Consider the following 19,552-nt stretch of genomic DNA (forward strand, 5'->3'; position numbering starts at 1 on the left):
ATGAATACTTTTAAAATTAGAGGTATGTAATATATAAAAATTTAACTCAAAATGGATTATTTGCATGGTGACTATAGTTAACAATACTGTACAGTATATTTGATAATTCTTAATAGAGTACATCATAAAAGTTCTTATTACAAGAAAAATATTTTTGTAGCCATGTGTGGTGATAGATATTAACTAAACCTAATGGTAGTCATTTTGTAATATGTATAAATCATTATGTGATACATATAGAATGAACACAATGTTATATGTCAATGACATTTCAACTTTTAAAAAGGATCATTCGTTTAAATGCAAGAGTGAAAATTAAAACTCTTAGAAGAATATATAAAAGTCAGTCTTTATGATTTGAAGATTGAATTAAGCAATGATTTCTTAGAAATAATGCATAAGGAAAAACAACAAAAGAAGAAATAAATTGGCCTTTATCAAAATGAAACATGTTTGTGCTCCAAAGTACATCATCAAGAAAACAAAAAAAAGAACCCATGGATCATGAGAAAATATTTGCAAATCATATATAAGATAAGGAACTTGTCTTCAGAATATATTAATATAAAAACTCTCCAGGTTTGCCTCAATTTCTGTGCTTAAGCAATAAAATAAAAACAATTTTAAAAGAATGTATAAAGAACACTTACAACTCAACAACAAAAAGACAAGCAGGCCAGTTGAAAATTGGGCAGATGACTTAAATAGGCATTTCTCTTAAATGGCTTAAATAGACATTTGTAGTGGCTCAGACGGTAAAGCGTCTACCTGCAATGTGGGAGACCCGGGTTCAATTCCTGGGTTGGAAAGATCCCCTGGAGAAGGAAATGGCAATCCACTCCAGCACTCTTGCCTGGAAAATCCCATGGACGGAGGAGCCTGATAGGCTACAGTCCATGGGGTCACAGAGAGTCGACACGACTGAGTGACCTCACTTTCACTATTGACCATACAAATGGTCAATAAGTACATGGAAAGATGTTCAACACCACAAATTATTAGGGAAATACAAATCAAAATCATGAGATACCACTTCACACCCACTAGGGTTATCTGAAATAAAAAAGACAGGACAAATATTGGCCTACTAGGAGATATCACTTCCTTTTCATCAGATTGGTTATTATTTAAACATAAAAAAGAAAAGAAAGAAAGAAAATAACAAGTCAGGCCAGGATGTGAAGAAATCATAACACTTGTTCATGACTGATGAGAATGTGAAATTGTGCAGCTACTGTGGAAAACAGTATGGCAGTTCCTCAAAAAAATTAAACATTGAACTACCGCATGATTCAGAAATTCCACTTTTGGATATATATCCAAAAGAATTTAAATCAGGGACTCAAACAGATATTTCTACACCCATGTTTAAAGAAGCGTTATTCAGAATAGCAAAAGAGTCAAAGCAATTCAAGTTCCATCAATGGATGAATGGATAAAGAAATTATAGTACGTACATACAATGAAATATTAATCAACCTTAAAAAGGAAAGAAATTCTGACTCATGCTATGACATAGATAAACCTTGAAGACATAATGCTACGTGAAACAGGCCAGTCACAAAGGCCAAATACTGTATGATTTTAGTTATATAAGGTACCCAGAGTAGTCAAATTCATAGACACAGAACGTAAAATGGTAGATGCAAGGGTCTTAAGGAGAAGGGAATGGAAAGCTATAGTTTAATGGGTACAGATTTTCAGGTTGGGTAGATGAGAAAGTTCTGGAGATGGATGGTGATGATTGTTATACAAGAAGTGAATGTATTTAATGCCACAATACACCTTAAACTTGGCAAAAACAAAACAAAACCAACCAAGCAAATAAAAAAAAAAAAGCATTGACAAGGATATAAATTGGAAGCCTCATACACTGCTGAGATTGTAAAATAGTACAGCCACTTTTGAGTTCTGTAGTTCCTCAAAATGTTAATCAGAGATAACATATCCAGCAATTCCACTGCTATATAATATATATCCCTAAGAACATTTAAAATATGTATCCATATAAAATATGTACACAAATGTTCATAGCAGCATTCTTCATAATAGCCATAAAATGGAAACAGCTCAAACTTCCATGAACTGATGAATGGGTACACGAAATAGGATATACCCATATGTGTGCTCAGACACTCAGTCGTGTTCGACTCTTCGCGACCCCGTGGACTATAGCCCGCCAGGCTTCTCTGTCCGTGGGATTCTTCTGGCAGGAATACTGGCATGGGGTGCCACTTCCTCCTTCAGGGTATCTTCTTGACCCAGGGATCAAACTTGCATCTCTTATGTCTCCTGCATTGGCAGGTGGATTCTTTACCACTAGCACCACCTGGAAGCCTTGCTATGCATATAATAGAATATTATTCACTAATAAAAAGGAATGAAGTGCTGATACATGCTACAACACAGATGAATCTTGAAAACATTACACTAAGTGACAGAAGCTCGACTCGAAAGGACAGATATCATATGATTCACTTAAAAGAAATGTCCAGAATAAGCAAGTCCCTAGAGATAGAAAATAGATCAGAAGTTTTTAGGGACTGAGCCGAGCAGGGAATGGAGAGGCACTGTGACTGGGTCTAGATTTCATTCTGGGGTGATCAAGATGTTCTGAGATTTGATTGTGTTGATGGTTGCACAACCTTGTAAATGAATCGCACACTTTAAAAGAGTGAATTCTGTGATACGTGAATTATAACACAATAAAGCTTTTTTTAAAAGGAAAAAAGTAGGGATTAACTACCTGCAAGTTAGTGTTCATTTCCTCATTCATTCAATTACCAAATTCTTGTGGAACATTCCTTGAACAAGGGATTGTGTTAGGAGCTGGTCATATCAGTATTTTGAGAAAGATTCATGGTGACCAGACTGGAAGGGCACCAAGAGCCATATGGACAGTTGAAAAAACTGGGAGTTAGCCAATATAGAGTATCAAATCGCCGCTAGTCAAATATCATTTCTTTACACTCTTTTCACCATAAATAGACAGAGCAAGGAAGGCAAATAAGCTCTTCTCTAGCCTTTTTGTGATCCAAAAAAAAAAAAGAAAAACAAACCCTCCAGGGTTTCTCAGGGGCTTCAGAAAAGAGCTTTATAATCGTAAAACTGAAGACTTGAGTATTAATTTTACCTTTGAAACCTAATAAAAAGCATGACATAGGCCCATCTTTGCCAAGAGTCTGAAATGGAAGTGAAGATGGGAATATGGCAAGAGATCTGGAGGACTGGGCCTTCATTCCTCATACACTATTGACAAACCACAGCATGGAATGAGTGCCGAGGACCCCAGGCCAGCTTGCTTGCCCAGGAGCAGCACGCGGGGGAGCCACCTGCTGCAGCATGTCTCCCTCTTGTCCCCTGGACCTCATGTGTCCCTGGGGACTTAGTGGGGCTGTGGCACAGGACAGTTCAGGCTGTTGCCCAGCCTCTGTCTCCTGGGACAGTTATGTCTTCAGGGAGAAGGAAAACTTAGCTAGTGTAATGAGACTCTGATAGATGGCGTGAAGACGGCTTGGTTCAGAGTTATGGATTACCTACGGGCTGCCCCATCCTCTCAATTCTCTTATCACAGTCCTTGAAGGTACAATCTGGTCCTCAGAATGTATTCATCACCCTTCCCAGTTCTCATTAACATTTATAAGGAAAGCCAAATCAAGGTGTGTTAAACTAACAGAGTTGAGCAATCTTGTTGAAAGCTTAATTTGCTTCCAAATAACTTGGGTTGACACACATCTCTTCCATGAGAATTCCTACTGATGGCAAGTTTTTATGTTGAAAGGAACTCACTTGCAAACAACTCATTCCAAAAAATGCAATTGTTTTAAAACTTGGAATTGATTTTTTTTTTGACTCCAATAAAATGAAATAATCCCAGACTAGATTCTCTCAACCTAAAGAAAATTTAAATATTAAAGAAATCAAATAATTGTTGAGTGTATGGAAGCAAAGTAATTGGTGGCTCTTTTTTAAATGTGGTAAAGGGTCAAGCAGTCTTGAGTTAGCACACCTCTGGAAGACAGATACCATAATCTGCTCAGATGTAACATGGATGCTGCTCTGAGCAACATGGATGGACTCAGAGGGCATTAGGCTAAGTGAAATAAGTCAGAGAAACACAAATACTGTATGATATCTCTTATTTGTGGAATCTAAAGACTACAACCAAAACGAGTGAATGTAACAAAAAAGAAGCAGACTCGCAGATACAGAGAACAAACTAGTGGTTGCCAATGGGACTGGGGAGGGCGGTAGACGGGTAGAGCAGTTGGAGATACACACTATTGCATGTATGATAGGCTCCAGGATATATTGTACAACACAGGGAATATAGCCAATATCTTACAATTTACAAATGGAAAGTAACCTTTAAAATTGTATAATTTTTTTAAGAAATTTAAAAAACTTTTAAGTTAAAATTTATTTTTTAAAAAATGTAATACTCTGAGCTGACCTAGAGCCTGTTAAAGCTTCCACTGCCATTGCTGGTCCTCTGAAGTATCCAGACATGGTTTTTAAGGAGCCTGTACCTTCCTTATTAGCCAGTCCTTTTTCGCACTTCCCATGGGAGGATTCCAGGTGGGGGCCCAATGGGAGTGTTCAGCTCTGGACCAAGTGGACCTGGGATTTACCTAATTCCAGCTTCACAAGTCTCTGAGGGAAACTGCATTTAGGAAGCAACTAAAAGAGAAGACTTTGGGTGTTGGTTCACAGCACTCCAACCTGAAGGCATTTTTCTTTAGCACCTTTTCTCATTTTCAAGTGGGAGTGAAAATTAAATTCACTGGGAACAGAATCATCTCCAGGATTTTCATTAGGGAAAGTGTGGAGGCAGGCATTTGGTTGTGAGGACAGGGCAAGTAAAGACTTCTTGAAGCTGAGTGCATGTGGCAAGCACACAGGTTTTGAGTGCTTGTGTGGGCTGATGGGGGGCTACTTGAGATGGACAGGGCAGGGAAGCCCCCACCCGCTGTGGCTCCAGCCATTCCTCAGTGCATCCACAAACAAGACTGGAAGCTGCCCCTAGATGAGTGATGGGGAGGCAGCGGGCAGAATGATGGCTACAAGGTTCTTGCCACCAAGAAACAGACCAGTATCACACCATCCCGCAAAGGGGCAGGGTTTCAGTGCTAAGAACTCTCTCTAGCTCTTTCTGACCTGTGTTGACCCATCCTTTCAAATGTGGCCAAGGCAATGCCTGGTGGCTCAGGTGGTAAAGAATCTGCCAGCAATGCAAAAGAGTCGGGTTCGATCTCTGGGTCAGGAAGATCCCTTGGAGAAGGTAATGGCTACCTATTCCAGTATTCTTGCCTGGAAAATCCCATGGACAGATGAGCCTGGCAGACTACAGTCCATGGGGATCACAAAGAGTTGGACGTGACTGAGCAACTAACAATTTTTTTCAAGGCAGTGACAAAGTGTGGCTTCACTCCTCGACCTGGAAAGAAGGAGTGTGCCTTCCAAATGGCCCATCTGTACACAGGCTGCAGCCCAGTTCAAAGGTGCTCTGAACCAAAGGCAAAGCCATTTGTAACAGAACTGAACCAGAGGTTAGGGATAGGCTCAGACCTGGGAGGTGGAAAAAAGACACCCACTCCTGAAATCTGCTCAGTCTCTGGGGGTGATCAGGGTGGTGGTGGTAAGTCTGTGCCTCTTTCCAGCAGATCTCAGTGGGACAACACTGAGATCAACAGCCCTGGCTTGGCGGGAGACTTTTGTTTTACATGACACAGACACTGTGGTCTGATTTTTTTTGAATGAATGATACAATGTTGCACATAGAGGGGGGGAAAGAACCTCTTCATGTATCCACAGTTCCGTGTTCAATTCAGTCACTCAGTCATGCCTGACTTTGTGACCCCATGAATTGCAGAACGCCAGGCTTCCCTCAGTAGAGCATAAATAAATGTTTTTCTCATTATGACAAAACACTATCCTAGTGAAAAGCCAAAATGGACATAATGTACGGATTCTGATTTTTTCTATTATGTTTCATTGGTTGGTGGCAGGGGGGTACCTTCAATCATCTTTGGAAGTATGAGCATTTTTCCACAAAAATTATTTCTTGGTTAAAAAATAAAGAAATATAATATCACTGTGTGAGTTTTCTCTTGACCTGAGCTATGTAGTATTTCAGGAATTCTTGCTTAGAACAGAGGCTTTTAAATTAATAGCAGCACAAGGCATTAAAACAAATCTTGTCACTCAGAACAGGATGCTTACACACCAATCTTTCTTATTTGTAGATTCCATACTTGTGGATTCTCCTAGTTACTAAAATGTATTTGTAATCCCAGATTTGATGCCTGTGACACTTTCAGAGTCATCTGTGGAAGCGCTCAGACACAATTGCCTTCTTTTATCAGCTTTCATACTATAAACATGTTTTTTTCATGATCTGTTTAATGCTACTTTTGTTGTTGTTGTTTTTTACATTTCTGTGCAGTTTTGTGCATTTTTGCCAGTTCATGCAAAGCCAGTCCAGGTAAGGCAATGAGGGGAACTAGGTGAGAACTTTGCAATAAGTCTCCACTGGATAGAAGTATAGTCTTATGGATCGGGTCAATATGGAGAAGTGTGTGTGTGTGTGTGTGTGTGTGTGTGTGTGTGTGTGTGTGTGTGTGTGTGTGTGTGTGTGTGTGAAAGAGAGGGGGAGAGAAAGAGAGATGGGTGGGGAAAGGAGGGCCGAGGGCTGTGTGAGGGAGGGAGACACTTGGAAAGAATTTCATTATCCAGTGGCTGGTTTTCATGGGTGAAGGATTGAGTGTTTGGTGGGATAATACAGGAGCCTGAGCCATCTTGATCAGGTAAATTGATTCTGGGCCTGAGATCAGGCACAAAGATCCATCACTTGAGGGGATCCTCCTGTGGACTTCTGGTAGAAAACTGCTACCAGAAAGCTCTCCAGCAAGACCTGAAGACACATAAAGATTTCCGAAAAATCTGGTTTTACTTAGTGTGTGTGTGTGTGTGTGTACGTGTGCACACTCACTTGTTGCTCAGTTGTGTCTGACTCTTTACGACCCCATGGACTGGAGCCTGCCAGACTCCTCTGTCCATGGAATATTCCAGGCAAGAATACTGGAGTGGGTTGCCATTTCCTTCCCCAGGTTTTAATTTGCATTTGATAGGAAATGTAATCAAACTGGCTATTGGCTGTTGAATTAAAAGTGAGAGTCTCTCGTTTCACCTCTGTCCCAATTGTCCTCAGGGTCCTCTTTTCTTTAGCACTCTGATCCCAACACAGTTCCAAATCTCCTATCCTGACATGCTTCCCTGTGGCACAATTCAAAAATCCCCCAACTTTCCACCTTGGCTGCACATTTGAAGCATCTGGGGAGCTTTCAAAAACCCTGTTAAGATCAATCAAATCAGAATTTCTGGGGGATGGGACCTAAGCATGGGTAATTTTTTCAATGCCCTGGTGATTCTAATATACTGGCCCCAGGTGACTGAAGTATGTCTGATATAGTGATTCTCAATCTTGGCTGCATTAGAATCACTCTGGTACCTAAATCTCAGGTGAATCAATTAAAAACCCCCTTGAAGGTAGAGAAAGCCTGGGCATTGGTGTATACTTTTAAAGTCCTTAAGAATCCCTGGTTTAGTGAGATGCCATAGTTATCGCATGTTTGGAATAAAATCTGCTAGAGAAAAGCAAGATAGAGACTGGAGAAAGTTGGAGATAAATAGGAATGTGGTAAAATATTTGAAAGGGATACATATATGAATGTAGTGAAAGTGAGACCAGCCACTGGCTACCTTCAAAGGTCCTGGTCCTCTGATTCTTCTAATCCATTGAACTGTCACCTGGGAGGAGAGGCAGGTGGGCCATTGAGGGGAGCAGGGGATTTGCGAGGGACAGACCTAGGGCTGCACTATCACAGGAACTACCCCAGTGTAAATCTTGTTACCCACAGTTTGGCTGTTCAGCGGTCAGGCCTTTGGAACTGACATCAACAATTTGCATGGGTCTTTAGTGACCACTAGTGTGGTGGTTTCTTCTTTTCAGGGCCCCCTTCTCCTAAGAAGATGCTCCCCTGAGATGTTACACCCCCACAGTGTTCTCCACTCTGGCCAGGTGGCAAGGTCCACAGACAATGACTGACTAGCTGGGGTGCCTCTCGCCTCAGGTGGGATGAATTCTGAAGGGTGATCCATGTGCTCTGTCTGATCAGGCTAAAGCTAGACTCATTGCGGCTCTATGCTTGCTTACAGGTTCCCTGCCCCATCCTGCTTCCCTCATTCCTCTTCTCCTGAGAGCCCTTCCTCAAGACATCCTTTGTATAAAAATCCTGACTCAGGCTCCAGATAATTTGTAGGACAAGTAATGAGTAGATAGTATGTGGGTGATGGGGAGGGGAGGGCAGAAAGAATACGAACCACAGAGTCAGATATGTCTGGATTCACCAGTGTCAGCACTTCTTTGTTGCATGAATCCATCAAATTACCTGGAAGCTGTTATTCTATTTCCTTATCAATAAAATGTGGAATGGCCTTGCATCCCTTGCCAGGATGTTGTGATGATACTAAATGCAGCAAGGGGATGGACGTAAAATTCCACGGCACATAGTAGAGATCCAGGGATGTTAATTTCCCTTGCCTCCTAGAGCCTTCCTGCTACCTCCCTCCAAACTTGGTTCTCCACGGATGTCCTTGGTGCCCCTGCGCTATGATTTTCTTGGTCTCTCCATTCTCTTTCTTCTCTTCTGTATTATCCTTTTACTATCTCCTTTCCCCAGGGTTCCTCACCTCATTTTTTTATAGTGCTTTTCACTTCCTCCAGCCATGATAGACTAAGAGAGATATACAGTAATATCCAGAAACACAGATCCTTGTTCTGTGGGCCATGGCCAGGAAAGCAGCAGTGAAGTGATCAGTTTTTACCAATTCAGCAGAATTAGGTTGGTTCAGTTCTGTAAACAGGACTCAGGGGGTTGGTTTGTGGCTCTTTCTGAGATAGTGCTTAGCCAGGAAAGGATATGTTATTTTCCTTGTGAGATGAAAATAAGGCCATTAAAAACCAATTACACTAGCACTGGACATAAAGAACCCTCATCAACATCAGTCTTCAACTTCTGGGCCAAACAGTGGAGCAGAAGGGAGCTGATCACCACAGTCAGAACCTGAGACAAGAGTTTACTGGCTCAGCCACAAACTAGCTGTGGGACTGGAGAGATTACATAACCTCCTTGGAGTCTAGTTTCTCCATCACCAGGAAGGCTCTATAGCAGAATATGTGCCAGCTACTTCACTAGGGACCTCCTAGAATTCATAAAATGTTTTGGGAGGGAAGCACTGGAACCCTGTGCAGAAACCAACTGAGAACAATGTATATTGTTACAAATATTCTTGTTAATAATGTTATGAAACTATTGCAATTCAACTCTGTGGGACATGAAGTATATCGTGTTTGTCACGATCACATGCTCTGTTGAAGAGGGAGGGAAATCTGCAGGTCACACATTAGCTTTGGTTCAATTGGTATTAACCCAATACCAGCTGCTCAAGTGGATTTTTATAATAATTATTACCATAAGTTTAATGGAACAGCTGGAGCTAATTAATATTTTGTGTCTGCCCAGCTCCTTTTATTCTCCGCCTTCTGGCAGTGGATTCCTTTTCCTCTGGAGAGCTCTGTCTCCAATCCCTAGTCCTAGCGGGGCTGCGATCATGGTGGCTTGTTGCCCAGCTAACTCACCCCATCCCCTACAGGAAGGATGGGCATGCCACCCAGTCTCCACTGACAACAGTCCTCTTCTCCCTGGTCACAGACATTGGTCCAAGGGGTGGCTGGCTCATCAAGTGAATCAGAATCCTTCTCCAGTATCTTGGAATAAGAGTTAGAAGGGTAGTATCCCCCATCTTTTTGAACAAAAGCTGTTAGGATGAAGCTCACCATCCATTTCTCCTGTCGCAGGGGGTGGGGGTGGAGAGAATGCTACCAGTACACTCAGAAACCAAAGTATTACAAATACAGAGGCCAGATGTGGAGAGAGAAGAAAACGCTGACACTGATTGAGCCAGAACTCTGCTCTGGACTGCCTGGTTACGTGAGCCAATGAAATCTCTCCTTTTCTTTGGTCAGAATTGAGGTTATAGGTAGGCTGTAGTCCATGGGGTCGCTAGAGTCGGATAGAACTGAGCAATTTCACCTTCACTTCTCACTTTCATGCATTGGAGAAGGAAATGGCAACCCACTCCAGTGTTCTTGCCTGGAGAATCCCAGGGACAGAGGAGCCTGGTGGGCTGCCATCTATGGGGTTGCATAGAGTCGGGCACGACTGAAGCAACTTAGCAGCAGCAGCACATAACTTACTACAACATTTTAAAAATCTAATTTTAAAAGTATAATCTTCCATTCAGATAGATATTCTCCTTCAAGTATCTTATATTAAAGAATGTATGCAATTAGATTAGAATGAGTGCATTTAGTGTTAATACATTGCAATTACAGTTGACTCTTGAATAATATGGGTTTGAACAGCGGAAGTCCACTCATATGCAATCTTTTTCAATAGTAAATACAGTGCTACCCAACTGAACATTGGTTGAATCTGTGGATGTAAATTGTGTATATAGAGGAGACATGAATGCTAAGGGCTGACTATCAGTGATAGGCAGATTTTCAACTTTGGTTACCATTGGTGCCCTAATCCCCATATTATTCAAGGGTCAATTGTATTTCAAGGCTCAGACAGTAAAAAAATCCACCTGGAGAAGAATGTACCTGAAGAAGAAGGTTTGATCCCAGGTCAGAAAGCCCCCTGGAGAAGGAAATGGCTATGCATTTCAGTGTTCTTACCTGGAGAATTGCGTGGACAGAAGAGCCTGGTGGGCTACAGTCCACGGGGCTGAAAAGAGTCGGACATGACTGAGCAGCTAACACACATATAAAGAAAAGTAGAATCACTCTCTTCTCACACTTGATGTGAGTTATATGTGATTTAACTTAGCAAATTAAGTCTCAGGAAGTGGGGCATGATTTGATCAATATTCTTTCCAACACAAATCTCAGCCATCTTACAATGGGCTGTTTTAGGGCATCATGAACTTGGGAAGGTTGCAGCACAGAGGAGGTTTTCCTTCTCCTTTTTCATCAGTGCTCTTCTAGGTGGGCACAGATTTTAGGTCTCTTAGTCAAAAATGTACTCTTTGTTCAGAACATTGAAAAACCACCAAGAGGTGGGAAAGGACAAAACTGTAGTCTTGAATCTTAGGTTTTCTGGGTTTTACTCTGTACTTGACTATCAGGAGCGTTGTGTCCATATAACTCAAGTTTATATTTTTCACATCTGTTTTGCATGCACATGCACGTATATGAGAGTACGTCTTGTCCTAACTGCAATGGGGAAGATATTGAAGGCTGTAAATATTTACTGAGTGTACATAAAACAGCAGTGTGCGCTGATACAGCCAGAGAAGGGAAATTCGAGCACTGGGCCTCACTTCTGGCTCCACTGCTAATTCCTGTGTGACCTTGAGCAGGTCAATTAAAATCTGTGTTCTCGCACTGCATTTAAACAAAGGAGATAGTAATCTCTATTGGCCAGCTCTCCGAAAGTAATAACCTCTGAGGACAATATCTGCTTTTCAGAATGGAAACCTAAGGGGACTCTCATTGAGACTGCTCTTCTATTAACTTTTCTCTGTTTTTTAAGGGAGGAGAAGTGGTGGGATGAAAGGGATGTATCCTTTCAGTCTTAGAGAAAAATGAAACTTTGTGGTCTCAAAAAAATTAGCAAGCATCTGCTTCTGCATATCACTGCAAAAATAACCATGTGAATAGTCAGGTTTGCAGTTCCCTTTAGAGAAGGTGGTAGGACAAGCAGACGGCAGGGCCATTATCATGACATCTTTGGGACACTGGTTGGCCCTTCTTGCCCCTTAGAATAGAAGAGCTGGGCTTTGAGACAGGATTTGGATGTTAGGGTGACTCTGTTCTGAAACTCTTATGACCTTAACACAAATCATCTTACCTTCAAGTGCCAGGTTGTGACCATAGAGACATGGAAACAGTAACGCTCATGTTTAAGTATGTTGAAACAGCACAAGCACCTAACAAAATGGCACTTAGGAGCCTGATGAATCCTGGTTTCCTAGCCCTTCCATTTATTTACTTACTTGGATAGGAAGCCGGCAATAGGACCGCAGACTGCTGTGTTTTGCTCTCAGGGAGCAAACCCTCAGCAGACATTCAGTCCTACACATGCAATCAACAGATACCACCCTAAATTTGTATTTAGACTCGAGAGAAATGTCTTGGATTTAAACTGTGCCTTTATATCAAGTGGAGAAGGAAATGGTAACCCACTCCAGTATTCTTGCCTGGAGAATCCCATGGATGGAGAAACCTGGTAGGCTACAGTCCATGGGGTTGCAAAGAGTTGGACATGACTGAGCGACTTCCCTTCCCGTTATATCAAGGAAGAAACAAACATGTATAAAGAACATGGCCAAGATCTGTAGTTTAAGACATCTGTTTGGAGTGAAGGTGTTACAAGCCTTCTCTTGTACACAGGATCCAGGTAACCTTCCTTCCTCCCCCCCCCCCACCTCCCCCAACGCCTGCAAAAGAAGGGCAATTGAGGTGATAATCTGGATGAACTACTTGAAAGAATCTTGGGGTATATTAATAATTTAGGACTGAATTATTACCTCAATTGTTTCACATCCCTTTTACCACTGAAACGACAGAACATATGCAAAAGCAGTTTTATGAGAGGAAATCCAATTTCTACGGGCAACGAATCTCACAATGCAAATAATAGAATCCCAATAATCAGGTCCCATGCAGCCCCACAGTTGCAACATCATAGACGTGGAAGAAGGAGTGCTCTGGCCCCCAGAAACTTGTGTTTTGCTTTTCCCAAAGCAGTAGTTCTCAAATGCTTTTTGGAATCTATTTCCAATGACAAAAACATATCATGATCCACTAAACTAATTCGTTTGTAACAACCATTGCATGAAAAATATAGTCATAGGGGATCACGGGTGCAGCTTTTATGAAATTTCCTGAGTAACTTCAAAAGTAAAAAAGATTCATCTATTCCAGGAGCAAGAGAATACTCCCAGTCATGATAACAACGCCCTCATTTGCAAGAGCTCTGCACCGTCCATATCCTTTCACACTCTGTTTACTTTTTCACATCAACCCTGTCAAGCTGCAGCATTTCCCAGTCCTCAAGATATCATGAGGTGGGTATCATTATTCTTGTATTTCATTGCTTCTAAGAGGCCAAAGGGTGGAATATTCACCTTCATTTTATGTACCACCCAAAAAGAAAACAGAATGCTGCCAGTTAAACCACGACACACCATCAGTTGTAAAACAAAACAAAAAGACCACGTAGTTTCAGATATGTTAAGACGTGAAAGAATGAGTGTCTTTGAATTGATGAACTCTGGACTTCCGCTTTTACAGAGCAGGAAATGTACGCCTTGCTCAAGGTCAGGCTGCCAATGGAGGCCGAAGCACCACTCAAAGGCAGACCTTCTGACCTCAAACAAATGTTGAAAGTTTTAAAGAGAAGACTAAAAAGGTCGAGAACAGTTTAAACATTCTTTTGTTTATATTTCTAATTGCTGATACTCCTTCAGAGATTTAGATTTAGAAACAAGCAAGATTGTCAGGAAGGGGACGAAGCACTCGCTGAAAGAGGGTGGTGGCCTTGGTGGCTAAGCACCCAAAGAGCTCAGAAGGAAGTGACTCCCCTGCAGAGATGTCTTCCCACCTCTGGAGTGCTTCCTTAGCTGTGGTACAAGCTGGCTTGACTATAGAGGAAGCACCGAGCTCCATTTAAGTTTTTTGACCTATCTAGCCTTCTCTTTAAAAAGTCAATAAAAGAAAATAAAGAGGAAGAAAAGGAGGAGTGGAGAACATGAGTCTGTGGTCTTAATATTTTTCTGCTGAGGATAGAGAGTTGGCAAGCATATCAAGCACACACTTATTTGCTAACCATAAGGCTTATTTCTCTTAAACCTTGATGGGAAATTGATGATAAAGAGCCACCAGTTACAAAGGGACCACACTGCATCCGTAATCCTGAAAGAAACATCAGCTTAGGGTGAACCATTGTTGCCAGTGGAAATGACCAAGGGGACTGTGCCCTTATAGAAATACTGCGCCTCGCTGGTTTGCAAAAGAAATCTCCCCAACTTGGGGGAGGAAGAGGAGTGCCTTGGAAGGCAGTTTGTTTCCTTGTGGCCAGTGACTGATTTTCCACTAAGTGCACATTGGTTAATTCTCCCAAGAGTATTAAAAATGAAGGGAGGGTTTCAGGTTCGACTCACATGAACTGCTTTTATTTGGACAGTCTTTGTTTTCTCCAGTCTGGTCGGCAGTCCTTCCGGGCCCTTCCTCAATCCCTGGCGGGGGCTGAGACCCAGTCCTTGTTTGGGATGAAAAGGTATTGGAAGGCCGGCTGCTCTAATTGGAGTTTGCACCTGCAGACCCCAGCCTTGAAGGCGGCTGGGCTCTGGTGCTGCTGTGTGTGTGTGTGTGTGTGTGTGTGTGTGTGTGTGTGTGTGTGTGTGCATTTGATTTCCTCAATGAACACTGGGACACTGCACGGTTCTTTTGGCCTGAATTGTCTGGAGGGGATCCAAGCTGCTCAGCCACTTTCTCTGCTCTAGTGGAGAGGGACCCTCTTTTCTCTCCTCTCTAGGAAGGAGGGATTTTTAGCCCTGCAAGTATTAATAAATCTAGTATATTTTGATCTAATCTCTTCTGGCCCCAAGAGAACTCACCCAGATAAGAGGCGCCCTTCAGGTAGTATGAGAGGATGTCACAGCCTGGCTTTCACCCACCCAGAAGCTGCTGCATTTTTTATGGGTTTCTCACACTTGACTAGTGACATAATCCAGGCAGCATTCAAGAGTGATGGCTACAGCTCTGTGCTTAGCCCAGGGAGAGGGAGATGGAGAAACTGCCCAGGTGGATTTAATTAATGTCTGCGCCTCTGTTCCCCTCACAACACCCTAGTGCCTGACCTCCATCCTAATTCACGTATTGAATGTGTACAGTCTGATCAATTTTGGCCTCCAGACACAGCCATGAAATCACCACTGTGGACTGAAAATAACGCATAACCTAAAAGTTAAGGGTCATGTTTTATTCGGTGGACAAAACTGAAGATATAAGCATGGAAGACAGCCTCTCAGATAGCTCTGAGGGACTGCTTCACAAAGGTAAGGGAGGAGTCAGGATGTATAGAAGTTCTGCAACAAAAACCAGGTAATCAGAACATCAAAAGATTACTATTAAAGAAAACTTGACATCTCAAGTTAATGAATTTAGTGCCTTTTTATGTATGGGAGGATGCAAGAGTCTGGACTCACTAAAATCATTCCTTTGATATGCATCTTAACTAGTAATATCTAGGGCCAGGATGCTGATTTCCTCCATCCTGAATTCTGGGGTGGGGGGTTGTTGCAGCGGCTGCTTCCTTGATGGTTGCAACATCCTTTATTTACTGATACAACAGGTGACTCTCTTCATCCACACCGCAATCAAGATAATGAACATGTCCATCACCCCCTAAAGTTTCCTTACGCCCCTTTATAATCCCTCGTCTCACTCTTTCCTCCACTCTGCATCCCCAGACAACCATCAATCTGCTTTCTATAACTATGGATTATTTGCATTTTCTAGAGCCCCACATAAATGGAATCACAGTATGATCTTTTTTTGTCTGACTTTTTCCACTCAGCACAATACTTTTTGAGATTCATTCATACTGTGTGTATTAATGGTTTGTTTCTTTTTACTGTTGAGTAGTATTCCATTGTGTGGATGTATCATGGTCTGTCCATTCATTCACTGTTGATGGGCGTTTGGGTTGTTCCTAGTTTGAAGTGATTACAAGTAAAGCTGCTGTGAATATATGTATGCAAGTCTTTGTGTGGATACAAGCCTTCATTTCTTGGTAAATTCTGAGCATTTCAATAACTGGATCATACTGTAGGTATATGTTCAGCTTTTTAAGAAACTGCCAAACTGTTGTCCAAAGTAGTTGTACTGTTTTTTTCCCCCACTAGTAGGTGCAGTTCCTGTATTTGGTCCTGTACTTTCCAACGTTTGGTATGGTCATTCTTTTTGAGTCTTAGCTATTCTAATATGCATGTAAGGGTGTCTCAGTCTGGTTTTAATTTGCTTCTCTCTAATGACTAATCATGTTGTGCATCTTTTCCATGTGTTTACTTATTATCTGTAAATCATCTTTTGGCAAAGTGACTGTGTAAATCTTTTAATCATTTCTTACATTGGCTTGTCTATTTTCTCATGATTGAGTTTTGAGAGGTCATTATAGATTCTCCCAGAGATATTTTTATTTAAAGATTTATCATGGAATGTAAGACATTGCATAGACGATTTTGACAGAACTAATCAGAGCTCTCGTTGGAAAAAATCCTAATACTGGGTGAGATTGAAGGCAAAAGAAGGGGACAGCAGAGGATGAGTTAATTAGATATCATCACTGACTCAATGGACACGAAATTTCGGCAAACCTGGAGATAGTGATGGACAGAAGGGTCTGGTGTGCCATAGTCCATGGGGTTGCAAAGAGTTGGGCATGACTTAGTGAATACATGACAACAACAAACCAGAGCATAGGGGAATGATTTGGGGGCCTGGGGCCTTCAAGCGCCTGGAGATCACTCTCGCTGTGTGCCTGACTCAGTCTTATGATGCAAACAGGCCATGCCTGACAGGCCTGGGTCATGCCCACTTTTTGAGGCTCTTAAGATATTTAAAATAAAAGAAATTCCAAAATAGACATATGAAAAGGGTGATGCATTTTAAATGTGTATGTTGAACAAATGAGTGCTTTTGACCACATGCAAACATTCAGCATGTATATAACATTGGAGAGGATGTCAACGTTTTAATTTGAGGTTGGGGCCTGAGACAAAGGACTCTGGTGTCCCATTGGCTACCTTGTGATGGGCCATGAGACACCAGTGCCAGCTTGGATACTTCTCACATACCCGGTGTACCCTAAAGTCACTTCTGGCATGGTCACTCTATAGCCATTTATACTTGGGGTCAAATGAACGCTACAGAGATGGCTATGGAAGAAAGGACCCTTTCCCAGATCAATGCAAATTTCCTACCAGAATGGTGACACTGGGGAGGTCAACCATGGCCATCAGGGCCTTTTGGAGGGACCCCGCGCTCTACTCACCTGCAAGAGTGTGGGGCCTGAGGTTTGGCCTTTCTTTGGGTGATTGGCGTGTGTGTTAGTCGCTCAGTCATGTCCGACTCTTTGCCACTCCACAAACTGTAGCCCACGAGGCTTCTCTGTCCGTGGAATTCTCCAGGCAAGAATACTGGAGTGGATTGCCATTCTCTTCTCTAGAGGATCTTCCCGACTCAAGGATCGAACCCTGGTCTCATGCATTGTAGGCAGATTCTTTAACATTTGAGCTACAGGGAAGTCCTTTGGGTGGTTGGGTCTTGACCTTTTCCACTTAGTTTGAGGTCAGGATTGCGGGGTGACTAGGAGAGGGGCAGCTTTGTGTGAAGAAATCCCAGAGGCCTCCCAGCAACACCCACAGAAGTGCCTGTCCTCTGGGGAATTTTGCCATCACCTCTGAGAAACTTTCAATTCCTCTCACTTCTCATAGTATCCAGTGCAGGGTTCTCCACGAGGGCACATTTGGCAAAGTCTGGAAACGTCATTGTCAAAACTTGGGAGATGTTACTGACATCTAGTGAGCAGAAGCCAGGATGCTGAAAAATATTCTACAAGACAGCTCCCCACATCCAAGAATTATCCAGCCCTAAATGCCAGTGTTGGTGAGGTTGGGAAATTGTTATTTGTATGACTCAATCAACTGTCAACAAGAATGGACAGAGAAAATGAGTGCAGATTCTGAAAAACTGGTTCTATGTCCATTAAGCAGACGAGCGCCACAGTACAGACATGGAGAGTTGATCACGGAGCTTGAGGGATTGTGAGCTGTGAGCTGCCCAAAACCTCTGACCCTCTCACCAGCTTCCCCTGCCTTGCCTTCTCCCTCCTGTTAGGAACTGCCATGTAACAGACCTGGCTTCACCCCAGTCCTGCTGCTCAGGGACTTTGGGCAAGTGATGTAACCTTTTTAAGACTCAGTTTTCCACCTGAAACATGGAAATTACCTTAGTACTTTTCAGAATCACGAGAATTAAACCAGATAAGCCAAGCCACATGAAGAGTCTGACAGGATCTGACAGACTGAAAAGAACTCAGAAGTGACTATCATTATTTTGTGAATTAAGCACCTGCTGAACTTAAAGCACCTTTTCTAGGTGTTTCCTAGCCCCCCAGTGCCAGTTGGTGACAATTTTTTATTAGTCTTCAGAGCATTTACTCGAAAAGTCTTAATAATATGAACCCTCTCTGTTTAGAAACAAAGCACAGTGGATACATTGGATGCACTGTTTAAAACTTGACTTTAGTGATAAAAAGAAATGAATGAAAAATGATTTGTATTGAGGTATTTATGCATGTATATAGATTTAAGCCTATATATTTTTTCAATGTCCATGGAAAGAAATTTACACAATGAAGTTTGTCAGAAACACAGCACTAGCCTGGGCTCTTGTGGCAAATCCTTGGGAACTCTTGGGCTGTCCCATTGCAGGATAGGGCAGGATTCCATGTCAGGTGACTTGGATCAGATCTCAGATGGGGTCGGTTACTTTGGCACCAGCAGGGCCTCTTTGCCAGATAGCCAAGCAGAGACTATGAGGCTCGAGCCAGATTGAGCTCAGGGTGTTTCTGGAAGGTCATTGTTGCAAACCCAGAGAACCAGTTCTGTGAGGTTGGCTCAAAGGGAACATTTAGTCAGAGTAACAGAGAGGTATGGTAATGGAGTGGAGGAAGTCTGGGTAGGGATTATAACCAGCACAGTCCAAAGGCTCTTCTCAGCTTTCAGAAGAGTAAGGGAGAAGTAAAGCTTGGCCCTGGACCTCAGACAATACCTCGTTCTTGCCAAGCGTAGGAGAGTGAGTCCGCAAAATCGCCAGTGAGCCAAGAGATAATCCTGGTGATAAGGATTCAGCTAGGCAACCCCCAGGCCAAAAAATAAGGGTAGAAAATTTGCTTAACTCTATTTCTGCCGGTGTGTTTTCTTGTGGGGCAGGAGATATATTTGAGAACATGGGTATGCACTATACTTGGGGGATATACAATGTAGGAATCCTTTGGGCTCTGTTAGCAAGGGAGCCCTTAAGAAGCTTTGGACACTGAAGCCATGAAAGAGCTCCCAGGAGCATTCTAGAAGACAGGCTAGTTTCCCAGCATTAGGTCACCAGCCCAGGAGTGTGGCAGAGACTTCTCATGCAGGGGGTGAATAAATAGATGTAGGAATTTCCTTCCCTCATGAGGGCTCTTCTCAGTATTAAGCAGTGAGAATGTGTATCCATAGGTGCTTCCCCCACATGGCTAGTCCAGAGAAAGAGAGAGGTTTATCTACTTAAATCAGAAGTTTCAAGGGCCGCAAAAATTGCGTTTTAGCAGTAGGAGTGGCTGTCACTGAGGAAAGTCATGTAGAGCTGCTAATTCTA

At 42.4% G+C, this 19,552-nt stretch overlaps 1 protein-coding gene across 2 annotated transcripts in view; it reads right to left on the reverse strand.

The window, feature by feature from the left end:
* Nucleotides 1–19,552, reverse strand: part of LNX1 (ligand of numb-protein X 1) — a 190,486-nt gene that overhangs the window by 161,923 nt on the left and 9,011 nt on the right. The window lies entirely within an intron of this gene.

Source organism: Capra hircus, chromosome 6 (assembly GCF_001704415.2).
Source record: "Capra hircus breed San Clemente chromosome 6, ASM170441v1, whole genome shotgun sequence".
Lineage (NCBI taxonomy): Eukaryota > Metazoa > Chordata > Mammalia > Artiodactyla > Bovidae > Capra > Capra hircus.